This window comes from Manis javanica, chromosome 13 (assembly GCF_040802235.1).
Source record: "Manis javanica isolate MJ-LG chromosome 13, MJ_LKY, whole genome shotgun sequence".
NCBI lineage: Eukaryota > Metazoa > Chordata > Mammalia > Pholidota > Manidae > Manis > Manis javanica.
The window spans coordinates 43,971,802-43,984,621 of NC_133168.1; the positions used below are offsets into that span (position 1 = coordinate 43,971,802).

At 37.9% G+C, this 12,820-nt stretch overlaps 1 protein-coding gene across 1 annotated transcript in view; it reads right to left on the reverse strand.

Moving 5' to 3' along the window:
- TRDN (triadin) overlaps positions 1-11,074 on the reverse strand; it is a 486,197-nt gene extending 475,123 nt beyond the window's left edge. Inside the window, exon 1 of the mRNA XM_073219550.1 lies at positions 10,863-11,074. The gene's annotated coding sequence lies outside the window, so the exon portion shown is untranslated. The remainder of the gene's footprint in view (positions 1-10,862) is intronic.
- Between the last annotated feature and the right edge of the window lie 1,746 nt (positions 11,075-12,820).

Sequence of the window (12,820 nt, forward strand, 5' to 3'; positions counted from 1 at the left end):
AAAGAAAGAATGAAAAGGGGGATTACTCCCTGATAGGATAAAACTAACTCTAAATCACCGATTAATGCATGCTTTAAATATCCTTAATTTTGATCATTTAAAGGGTGTCAGATGATCAGCTATGGAAGGCAAAGAGTCCCAGAAGGAGAAGGGAGAAAAAAAGAGTAGAAAATTTATTTGAAGAGAAAATAGCTGAAAATTTTCTGAACCTAAAGTAGGAAACAATCTACCAGGTGCAGGAAGCACAGAGGAGTTCCAATCAAGATGAGTCCAAGGAGGTCCACACCAAGACACATCATTATCAAAATGTCAGCGATCAAAAACAAAAATAGAATTTTAAAAGCCAAAAAAGAACAGCAACAAATTATATATAAGGGAAGCTCCATAAGGTTATTATCTGATTTTTCCTCAGAAAAATCTATAGTGTGACGGGAATGACATGATACATTCAAAGTACTGAAAGAGAAAAACTTCCAAACCAGAATACTGTACCCAGAAAGGTTATCACTCAGAATTGAAGGAAAGATAAAGAGCTTCACAGACAAACATAAGTTAAAAGGGTTCACCACTCCTAAACCAGCCTTACAAAAAATTTTAAAGGAATTCCCTTAAGAGGAAAAGAACAGATCCTAAATAGAAGTAAGAAATTTAAGAAAGGGAAAATTTTCTACTTATAAAGCAGACATATAGCAGGGGTAGCAGATCAATTACTTATAAACTAGTACAAAAATAATTAAATCAATTACAACTAAAAATTAGTTAAGGGACTTACTTAATAAAAAGATGTAAAAAAAAGATATGTGCATCAACTGGGAAGGGGGGGAGTAAGAAATGTAGTGCAGTTAAAATTCGAACATGAATGACTACCAGCTTATTACATATTGTAGTAATCATAGGATGTTAGAACTCCATGTTAACTACAAACCAAAAACTTATAATAGATACACAAAAAAGAAAGAGAAGGAAATCCAACCGTAACATTACAGAAAGTCATAAAACACAAACGAGAACAAGAGAGGAGGAAAGAATCACAGAACAACAACAAAAAGTATCAGGAAACATTTAACAAAATGGCAATAACTACGTACCTATTAGTAATTACTTTAAATGTAAATGTTCTGAATGCTCCAGTCAAAAGACATGGGGTAACTGAATGGATAAAAAAAAAAGACCTATCTATTTGTTGCCTGCAAGAGACTCACTTCAGACCTAAGAATACACACAGCCTGAAAGTAAAGGGGTGGAAAAAGGTATACCATGCAAATAGGGCTGATAAAATGCTGGCGCTGCTATACTTATGTCAGAAAAAATAGACTTCAAAAAAAACAAAATAACAGGGGACAAAGAAGGACATTACATAATGATAAAGGGATCAGTTCAACAATCATAAACATCTATGCATCCAATAGAAGCAGCTAAACATATAAACAAAATACCAATAGACCTAAAGGAAGAAACTGACAGCAACACAATCATAGCAGATGACTTTAACACCCCACTTACATCAATGCATAGACATCCAGACAGAAAACAAAAAAGGAAATAGAAGTATTGAATGACACACTAGACTGTATGGACTTAACAGATATTTATAGAGTGTTTTACCCAAAAGCAACAGAGTACACATTTATCTCAAATGTACATAGAACATTTTCCAAAATAGATCACATATTAGGACCCAAAACAAGTCTCAACTAATTTAAGAATACTGAAATTATATCAAGCATATTCTCAGTCACAAAGGTATGAAACTAGAAACCAATTACAAGAAAAAAAACTGGAAAAAACACAAACACATGGAAGGTAAACAACACGTTTCTAAATAATCAATGGATATCAAGGAATAGATCAAAGGGGAAATCAAACAATACATGGAGACAAAGGAACAAAGAAACACAATGGTTCAAAATATGTGAGATGCAGCAAAAATGATTCTGAGAGGGAAGTTTATAGCAATACAGGCCTACCTCAAAAAAAAGAAAAAACTCAAACAATCTAACCCCACAACTAAAGGAAACTAGAAAAAGAAGAACAAACAAACCCCAAAATTAGTAGAAGGAAGGACATAATAAAGATTAGAGCAGAAAAAAAATAGAGACAAAGAAAATAGAAAAAAAATTCAAATAAACCAAGGGCTGGTTCTTTGAGAAGATAAACAAAATAGACAAAACCTTAGCTAGACTTATCAAGAAAGAAAAAGGACATAAACAAAATCTGAAATGTAAAAGAAGTTACAACCAACATCAGTATTACTCTAATACCAAAACCAGACAAAGACACTACAAAAACAGAAAACTAGAGACCAGTAACACTAGTGAACACATATGCAAAAATCCTGAACAAAATATTAGCAAACTGAATTAAAAAATACCTCAAAAAGATCATTCATCATGTCCAAGTGGAATTTATTCCAGGGATGAAAGGATGGTACAATATCTACAAATCATTTAATGTGGTATACCATATTAGAAAAAGGAAACATAAAAACCATATGATCATCTAAATAGGTGGTGAAAAGCATTGACAAAATTCAACATCCATCTGTGATAAAAACTCTCAAAAAAGTGGGTCTAGAGGCAACATGCTTCAATATAATAAAGGCCATATATGACAAACCCACATCCAATATCATACTTAATGGTGAAAAGCTGAAAACTTTCCTTCTAAAATCAGTAACAAGACAAGGATGCCCACTGTCACTACTTCTATCCAACATAGTACTGCATAGCCATGGCAGTCAGACAAGAAAAAGAAATAAGAGGCATCCAAATTGTTAATGAAGAAGTGAAAACTGTCACTATTTGCAGATGACATGATATCATATATAGAAAACTCTAAAGACTTCATGAAAAAATAACTAGAATAAATAAATTCAGTAAAGTTGCAAGATACAAAATCAATATGCAGAAATCTGTTGCATTCTTATATACTAATAACAAACTAGCAGAAGAGAAATCAAGAACACAAGTTCATTTACAATTGCATCAAAAAGAATAAAATACCTACGAATAAACCTAACCAAAGAGGTGAAAGACCTGTACTCTGAAAACTTATATGACACTCACGAGAGAAGCTGAAGGACACACAAATAAATAGAAATCTATTCTATTTTCATGGGTAGGAAGAATTTGTGTTGTCAAAATGACCATCTGTAAATTGTAAAAGCAATTTACAGACCCAATGGAATTGCTATCATAATACCAACCACATTTTTCAATCAACTAGAGCAATGAATCCCTAACGCCAAATAGCCAAAACAATCTTGAGAAAGAAGAACAAAGCTCAGGGTATCACACACCCTGATTTCAAGCTCTACTAAAAAGTTACAGTGATTAAGACAGTATGGTATTGTCACAGAGATCAATGGAATGGAATAGAGAGCCCAGATATAAACCCATGTATATGTAGTCAGTTAATATATGACAAAGGAGCCATGAATATACAATGGAAAAAAAGACTATCTTCAATAAATAGTATGGGGAAAACTAGAAAGCTGCTTGTAAGAGAATGAAATTAGATCACTGTCTAACTCCATACACAGAAGTAAACTCAAAATGGATTGAGGACCTAAATGTAAGACAGGAAACAAACAAACAACAAATATTAGAATTAAACTTGGGTGAGAATCTCATGAACATCAGCATGAGAAACTCATTTCTTGATATGTCTCCCAGGGCAAGGAAAACAAAAGTGAAATAAACAAGTGGGACTACATCAAATTAAAAAGCTTCTGCATAGCAAAGGAAATCCTCAACAAAATAAAAAGGCAACCTATCATATGGGAGACTAAATCTGCAAATGGTATATCTGACAAGAGACTGATATCCAAAATATATAAACAACTCATACAACTCAACATCAAGAAAACAAATCCAATTTTAACTAGGGCAGATGACCTGAATAGGCATTTTTCCAAAGAAGACATACAGATGGCCCACAGACACATGAAAAGATGCTCAACATCACTAATCATTAGGGAAATGCAAATTAAAACTACAATGAGGTACCACCTCACACCAGTTAGAATGGCCACTATCCAAACGACAAGAATTAACAAGTGTTGGGGAGGATGTGGAGAAAAGGGAAACTCCTACTCTGTTGGTGGGAATGTAAGCTGATCCTGCCATTGTGAAAAATATTATAGAGGTTCCTCAGAAAACTAAAAATAGAAATGCCATATGACCCAGCAATTCCATTTCTTGAAATTTACTGAAAGAAAACAAAATCACTAATTTGAAAAGATATATGTACACTTATGTTCATTTTAGCATTATTTATAACAGCAAGGGTAGGCAATCCAAGTGCCTATCTATAGGTGAATGGATAAAGAATACGTGGTTGGTACATATACAAAATGGAATATTACTCAGCCATAAAAAAGAAGAGAATCTTGCCATTTGGGACAACATGGATGGCAGAAAAAGATAAACACCATACAATTTCACTTATATGCAGAATTTTAAAATAAACAAAAAAGAAATAGACCCCAAATATAGACAACAGATTGTTGGTTACCACAGGGAAGGGGGTGGGGGATGGATGAAATAGGTAAAGGGAATAAAGAGGTACAGACTGAAAACTGTAAAATCTTACACATAGGAGTGGAAGTGCAACATAAAAAATTTAACCAATAATATTGTAGTATCTTGGTATGATAATGGGGTAACTATACTTACTGCACCAAGCATCTAATAATATATACAATTACTGAATCACTATGCTGTACATTTGAAACCAACATAATACCATATATCAACTTTATTGCAATAAAAATAAAATACAATTTGAACATTTAAACATTGATATGATGGCATATTTTTCTAGGGGAAATTACAAAAAATGTATTATCCCAGTCATTTTAATGTATTCTTTGTGGTTTAGTAAGTAGCACTACTTTCAACTAGTTCACAATGATGCATACACTATAAATTTGAGTGTAGATATTATTCATATTTTGAATATTTAGTAAAGCACACAGGTACTTGTATTCCTAATACTTCCTGTACATATCTGGGACTTTTTTATTTGGTTTCATCCCCCAGAGGTTAAAGAAAAACCACTATATTCTTTCTTTGGTTTCTTCTTTGGTCCTGTCACAATATCTTGACTATTTTACTTTAAATAATGCTCCTATCATGGTGTTCTGTACAACCACAGTACAAGAGCTCTACACTTACCAAAATACCAGTTTAATAGCATTGTTTTATTTACTAGGGGAAAAAAAAGAATATTTGAACAATGAAAAATTCCTTTAAATTATAAGATACCAGTTGAAGAAAAAAATAACAAATATCTTAAATCTTTATAGTGAAAAAATGAAAGAAGTAAAAAGAGTCAGAAGAAAGAAAAAGTGGGCAAGGGAACAAAAATAAGAAAATTTAAAATATAATTATCATAAGATAAACAGTGTTGGAGATATTTTCAAAGGATTTAGCATATAAATAGCAAGCTCCAAAAATGGAACTTAAAACAACTTTCTCAAATACAAGTTTGGGTTTTTGAAGGGAAGCAATTCTGAGGTTGTTCCCACTGATTAAAACATAGAAAAAGCAAAACAAAAGGTTTTGGAAGATTGATTCCAAAGCATTTTTAAGCTTTTGTGTCCCTCTTGAGATGGATATTTTTATTATCATCATTATAAACAATAATCCACTCTAGTCTTCCAAAAATATTGGAAGAATACGTTCCTTTTATTTTGAACATATTTATTTTCAAGATAGAAAATCAGTACTCATAATTTCACAACCACAAAATAAGAAACTGATTTATATTACACTATAATGGGTTAGGTCCAGCTCTGGGACAGAGGCAAAGAAGATGGGTCTGACGGGCAGCTAAAGATAGGAGCCGCCAAGCTCTTCCTGATGTCCACTAGCCATGGGACCTGAAACTTCCAATAGTGTCTTTGTCAAAGTTAATTATTTCAGAAGGTCTCAGTAATGATGCAAATATCTCACACAGTGAAAGTATTCATCCATTGTTATTAATTTTAAAAAATGTAAATAGCTAGCTGCCACTTCCTAAAGCATGTGAATTACTGAAAAGGCATGACAGAAAAGCTGAGAAGAGACGGAAGGAATATATCCCGTCAGGTGTGGACTCAGGACACTGAAGTTGCAAGATGAGCATCTGAGACTGGGAGTGTATAACAAGAAAATTTGGGATAGACATGAATCTAGCACTCAATGGAATGTTCTACATCCTTCTTATTTTGTGCTCCCACCTTCTGTATCACAGGGGCTTGCCCAGATGTGCTTATGGCCAGTTTTCTGGATGAGGTTAGCTTCTACCATTGAGATGCACTCATTCCAGTCTGGAAAATGGAAGCAGTGGTGCCATTATTCGTTATTTAGTGAAGTGGGCTGATAAGTTGATGCAACAGATGTTCCATGTGCTAGAGCCGGCTTGTCTGCCCACACCAGAGAAACAAATGTGAGTGAACAGCAGCAGTGAGGATAGTAGTGGTTCAAAACTTTCCTGACCAGTGGATGGCGGTGGTGTTCTTGACCTCCAACCTCCAGCACAATTTTGTAAGCACCTTAATTCCAGTATTGAATTCCTTTCTGCTTAAAAACATTGAATGATTTCTATTCCCTGCCATGAATGCTGACAAACAAGGACCAAAGAGTCAGAAATCAGGAATACCAAAAAACTAACAAAAGAAGAAGGAAAACAGATGCAAAGGACCTGTAGCAGTGCTAGCTAAATGAAAGAGTTGCCTCAACCAGGGAATTTACACAGGCCACTTAAAAGGCAAGTAGCCAATGCCCATGAGAAACAATCAGAATCCTCTAGACACAGTGAGGAATGTAAGGAGGCAGCTGCAAGCACAAGGAGTTTAGGAAAGGCAGACTTTGTCATAACTCTGGGTGTGAAGTGCTACCTACCTAAGGGAAGTAGACTAAATGTGGAAAGAAAGAACTACTAGTGCGTAACTCATTCTCTCCACATGGAGCTTGTGGCTTGTTTGTGTAATTTGCTAACTATTATAAAAGTTTGGTGTTGGTTAAGATTTTTCATTCATATAAGTCTACTCTGACAGTTCAACATTTTATGGCACAAATTGATAGCAGTGGCAAGATTATCTTGCAAACTTACAAATGATAAAGAGGTTAAAAAAAAAGAGGGAAGAAAAATTTGATGAGGAATTGAGACATTGATGGCTTTCTATACATCCTTGGTAAGAAGTGATGAAAACTGCATGAACATTCTGAAGATAAGTCTTACCAACTGACATTGGAGAGAATAGAGAGAGCCCTGAGGAATTAGCTAAGTGGCAAAACAGAGAACTCCAAGCTACTTAGCATCATTGATGGAAATTAAATCTCTAAAGGACAACTAGAAAACTGGAACAGAAAGAAATCAAACCATTTCTTTTCTCATTTACTGAAAAGCCTTTTCATGTTTCTGTGGTTAGCTAGACAGATAGTATATGCATTCACAAAGTAACTTACTTTTGACCATTGATCAACAAAAAGCCATGGCCAGATTTCCAGGACATCCAGAGGGAAGTTTGTTCAAAAGCTGGGACACTTTATGGAGAAATTCTGCAGAAGCCTGAAGAACCCTTGACACATAGATCTTCAGAATAAATCTTGTGATTCCATCACTAATTCTAAATTCTGTTGAATGGAAGGGATTTTTGACCACAGATGTTTAATTGTCTGCAAACATTTGTGAGCAGCCCCATCAAGGCAGCAAGACAACTAACAACTAACTTGATGCAGTGAGTTTGTCTGACTTAACCTGAGAGCACAACCCCATACAGCCCTGCTGTTTCCTTAACTAAGAAATAGAACACTCTCTCTAAAGAATAGTATATATGTGAGTATGGGTGCTAAGAACATGCTTTATTATGATCAAAATGAGATACCTAATTTAATGCCAGCTACTGACCATGAAAAAAGCTGAAAAGGAGAGTTATCCAATTTCAAGCACTTATGTAGCCACGCTCTTGGATGCTAAGAAATTATTCAGGTGACAGACCTGATATACTAGACCAATTACCATTCATGGTACTAAACAATGTGAAGATTTGTGCTATCCAAAAGAAAGGTGGTCCTAAGTAGGTCAAGAAAAGAAAAATAAGAACAACAACCAGTGGTACTAGGTGGGCTTTTTAGGTTTTTGAAGAATGCAAACAAAAAAGAGGGAAATTGGCAGTGTCTTTATCAGAGTTCATAACTTTGGGAGCTAAGAGTACTGTAAGATAAATTCCAGCCAACAGAGAGGCAACAAAGGGCCAGTCAGTTTATTTGAATGTGATCCCAGGCGAAGTTCACCAGCCTGTACAGACACAGGCCAGGAAAGTCGCACTCAGCACGGCAGGCAGTGAGTTTTTAAAGAAGGTAGGGGAAGGCATAGCTTAGATTTACAGCAGAGCGAGAACTGGCTAGCCTAAGGCACATTTTTCAGGTTGGGAGGGGGCAGCAGCCGGGGACTTCCGTACGTCATCAGTGTGACGTGCTCACCCCTCCCCCTAGTGCCTTCAACCTTACATTTCAGCCTTTTGGTCATAATGGGCAACGATTCGATCTGGCTATTTCTGGCTGACAAGGGGCGTAGCATGTAGTTATATTGCTCTGACTGCAAATATTTTGCCTTGCCTTCTCTAGAGGCCCTTTTTCTACTCTGTCCAAGCTCATGGTCTTTATTTCATTTTTTCTTTTATAGATAGAGACTTTAGCTGCTGCCAGGAAAAAGGGGCAATGACAGCTCTGGCTGCTTCATGCTGAGAAGGGGCACAGTAAAGGGTGCAGCTAGGTCTCTATCACTGGTCAGTTGAGAGGGCCTCAGAAAGTTGGCACTTTTATTCTGGAAGGACAAATTTGATGAGATGAAGAATGCATGGCTGAATATGAGAATTAGAAATATGAAGAGTTTAATTGAGAATTATTGCCAGGTATTATGGGGAAACTAAAATTTTGGATTGAGTTTATATCTCAATGATTAGTATTAGGATTTAGTATAGATAAGACTGCATTATTGAAACAATACTTTTCTCTAAAATCACCCTTATTTTTATTAGCAGTAGCTAGATTAAGAAAATAATTAACACTTGGCTTTATTATTTGCATAAGTGCACCAAGAAGAGCAATTGATTATATAGGCTTTTTTAAATGTGTTTTGCTGGAACTTTTTGTAAGGAATTTTAGATTGAACTTTTAAAGGCCTCTTGAGGCCAGAAAGCCAAGTAAGACTTGCCATCAGGTTGTACCTGCAGTACCTGTAGATTGGGTGAATTCTTCTCTTCTCAAGGTTCCCAAGACATCTTGAGGTTCCTGCACCTGCCAGGAAGTGACCTTCTTTACTCACCTGGCAAGGCTGCTGGGAACTCTGTAAGCAAGGTACCAGGCTAATTCTTTCAAAGGGCTTTGTTGGCTTTATAAAGTCAACTTTAGTTCCTTAAAGCTGTTCATATCTGAGTTTATGTATGTGTTTCTCAGGTATGACATTCAAGTTAAAGCTTTGGTAATATAACTAGTGTTTTTAATTGGTCCTCTTACAAGGAAAGCAGATTCTTATTGAACTTGTGCAAATAAACATAATGCCATGAAATATAAAAATAGTTACTAAGAGTTTTTAAATTCTGGAGGGATTAGGTAGAGAGAAAGATAAAGTTTCAATTTTGCTTATAAAGGCAGTCATTTACTAAACTGTTGTCAGCTTAAGAGAACAAGCTTAAAACACTTGATCAGCAACATTTGAAACAAAAAGCTACAAAATCATCTTCCTTAGTTTATTTAATCTTGTGTAACTAATAGTTGTTCTGCTGAGATTTAGTTTTTTACTAGCTTAGGAATACCATCTGGAGGTAGGAAAATATTTTTCATCTACACACTTAGACACACAAACATACAAACTGAGCCACAATGACTACAGTCAGCAACTCTTTTTACATAAAAACATATACACAGATAGACAAACTGATATAAAGACTTAAGTTACTGATATCTAATTGCTTTGTTTTTCTTCAGTTTCTTGTTTGTGGCTTCTGGAACTAGAGGGTGGGAGGAGTGTGTTCTGGTGGGGGAAGATGGCGGTGAAGGCAGAAGGAGAGGGGGAGGCGGTGGTGCAGCTACCAGAAGAGGAGAGCAGGACAGCGGCATGGTTGAGAATGTAGGACTTTAAGATGGCAGCCACATGTGTGAAGACAAAGGACTTAGGGATGGTGGTGGAGAGAGGGGGAGGGGATCTCGAGCTGAGAGAGGCGGGTGACTGAGGTTTTCTGGCGGATCTGAAAGGGAAGAAGGACTGGGCAGAGTAAGAGGCTGACAATCTTTAACTGGAGATCAGGCCAGGAGAACCTGAGTCATTGAACACTTAACATAAAGGTCTGGGCAGGAGTGAAATGTCCAAAAAGCCTGCACATATGGGATTTCACTCTACTCTCTGCTCTGGTGGCAATAATTAGTTAAGTCGGTGAGGAGGCTAAAATTGAAAATTCCCTCAGGGGTCAGCAAGACGGTTGTCCAAGGGATACCAAGGCCCAGCCTCAGAGCAAAGAAAGACTAGCTTCCATTTGTGAACTTCCCGGGACAAACAGAGTAGCCAGATTAGAAATGAGACACTGCAGCAGGGTCTGAGCCTTCGCTTTTGAGGTCTGGTTCCCCATGTCTGTGCCACCCCCCAACTAATCCTGCTGAGAGGAGCACCCAGCATCCCAAGCGCGCCAAGTCAGGGGAGACGGCCTGGGAACCTGGGTGAGGGACGTCTCCCACACCGCAGGGCCAGGGGCAAGTATCCCAAATGCCCACAGTGGATGGGCTGAACACCAAGACCTGGACGTACGCACTATTTCTACCAGACCAGGTGAAACAGAGTTAGGAAAGCAAACAGACAGGGGAAACTGAGGGACTCACCAGAAAATAGTCCATGCAGTGGAGAGTAGGCTGAGGTCATGGGTCTGGGAAGGAGGGGGCGGGGCCGCCGGTGGCTGATCGGGGCCCCACACTCACACTCCTTCCCAGGTTTTGACACCAAACGTAAGATAAATTCCAGCCGAAATAAGCAGGTGAAGAGAGGCAACAAAGGGCCAAGCAGTTTATTTGAATGCGATCCCGGCCAAAGTTCACCAGCCTGTACAGACACAGACTAGGGAAGTCACACTCAGCAGGGCAGGCAGCGAGTTTTTAAAGAAGGTATTGGGAGGCACAGCTTAGATTTACAGCGGCACGAGGATTGGCTAGCCTAAGGCACAGTTTTCAGGTTGGGAGGGGGCAGCAGCCGGGGACTTTGGCACATGATCACTGTGACATACTCACCCCTCCCCCTAGTGCCTTCAACCTTACAAGTACATCTTCAAAGCTAGCCTTGACCCTTGTACCTCAAAAAGGCCCTTTCAGGTTCACTTCAAATATCCCAGTTTGGATACACTCAGATCTTCTTATGTCATGATCAAATAAGATACAGCTGTTAGCCTGCTACCAGATTTTATTGGACATACTGAATGGGAGACCTCGGTATTGCTTGAGCTCTTCTTAGTTATAAATATCAAATAATATGGAACTCTAAGAGGATCATAAGAGATCACTATTTTGAATAAGCAAATGGCTAAAACTGGAGCACTGGTTCTCATGAACTCCTTTGTAAACAGCCCCATCTGACCTACACACGGAATAGTCTGTTCATGGACCAACGTGGAGACAGACTAGCTGGGATTAAATGAAGAGTTCCCCTTTGGATGAGATCCAGAGAAGAAACAAGTTAAATGACTTATCTATGGCTGTGTCCTTGGCATTACCCCTCAAATTTTACTGAGAGATAAAATGTTCAAACGCTCACTTGAGTTTAAGAGTGTCTGCAAATAGACCACATGTCATTCAGAGCACAGGGCAGAAATTGAATACTGCTCTTAATTGGAAGCAGGTGGAGTTTTGGGTTCACAAACAGCCTGATATAGGTATTTTCATGTCCCTTAATGAAGGCATATACACAGCTAGCTTGCTGTTGGATCCTATTGCAAAAGAACGTCATATAATCCTGAGATTAAAATATCGATCATGTCTTACATAACATCAGAGAAACAGTAAAGCAGAGAGAAGAGCAAAGCCCACTGATAAAACACAAAAAGAACGTGCAACAGGGATGATGTTCAGGGGCAGTTCTTCAAGATACATGCATAAGCAGGTTACCTGCCTGCCAGGGATAGAGCCACTGAGAATCCAGCCACCTGCATCGCTCTATGATCTGAATCTACGATTCTTTCCAAATCAAGGTGAAAGAGGCTGCTTGGTTCACTAATGGGAATTTTCCAATTAAAATCCACATTTTTCTGGGTTCATAAGATAAAATGGCATGGGAATACAAAAGCAAAACAAAGATGGGCCAAATGATGACATAGTCCCTGTGCACTTGCTGAAATCACAAATGTGACAAAGGGCTGACTGTGCTTGCTATCAAGAGGAAAGAAACCATTTGAAAATAGCTTTAGGAAGAACTCCCTGAGAACAATGGTGTAAACATAGCTGGCAAGCAGATTGTATCAGGCCCTTCTGGTAACCCTGGGGGAATATAAATTCATGTTAAACAGAATTGACACTTGTGGTCAGTGCACCACTCAATCACAACAGTGGTCGTCTGCAGGGAGTGCCTCAGCTGTAAGCAGATGCCTCACTGAGAGTCACACACTTCTCACGGTGGCCCATACACAACGAGTGCTCAGTTTGGTACATGAATGCCCTGCCATTTCCATGCAATGCAGGTCAACTCTGACAGTCCGTTTAAGTTTTAGAGCTCTCTGTGATGTTGGCTGAAGCTTCTAATGGTCAGTATCACAGATTGACTTCTCTTTGCCCAATCCTGTTCCCTTCTCCTCCTT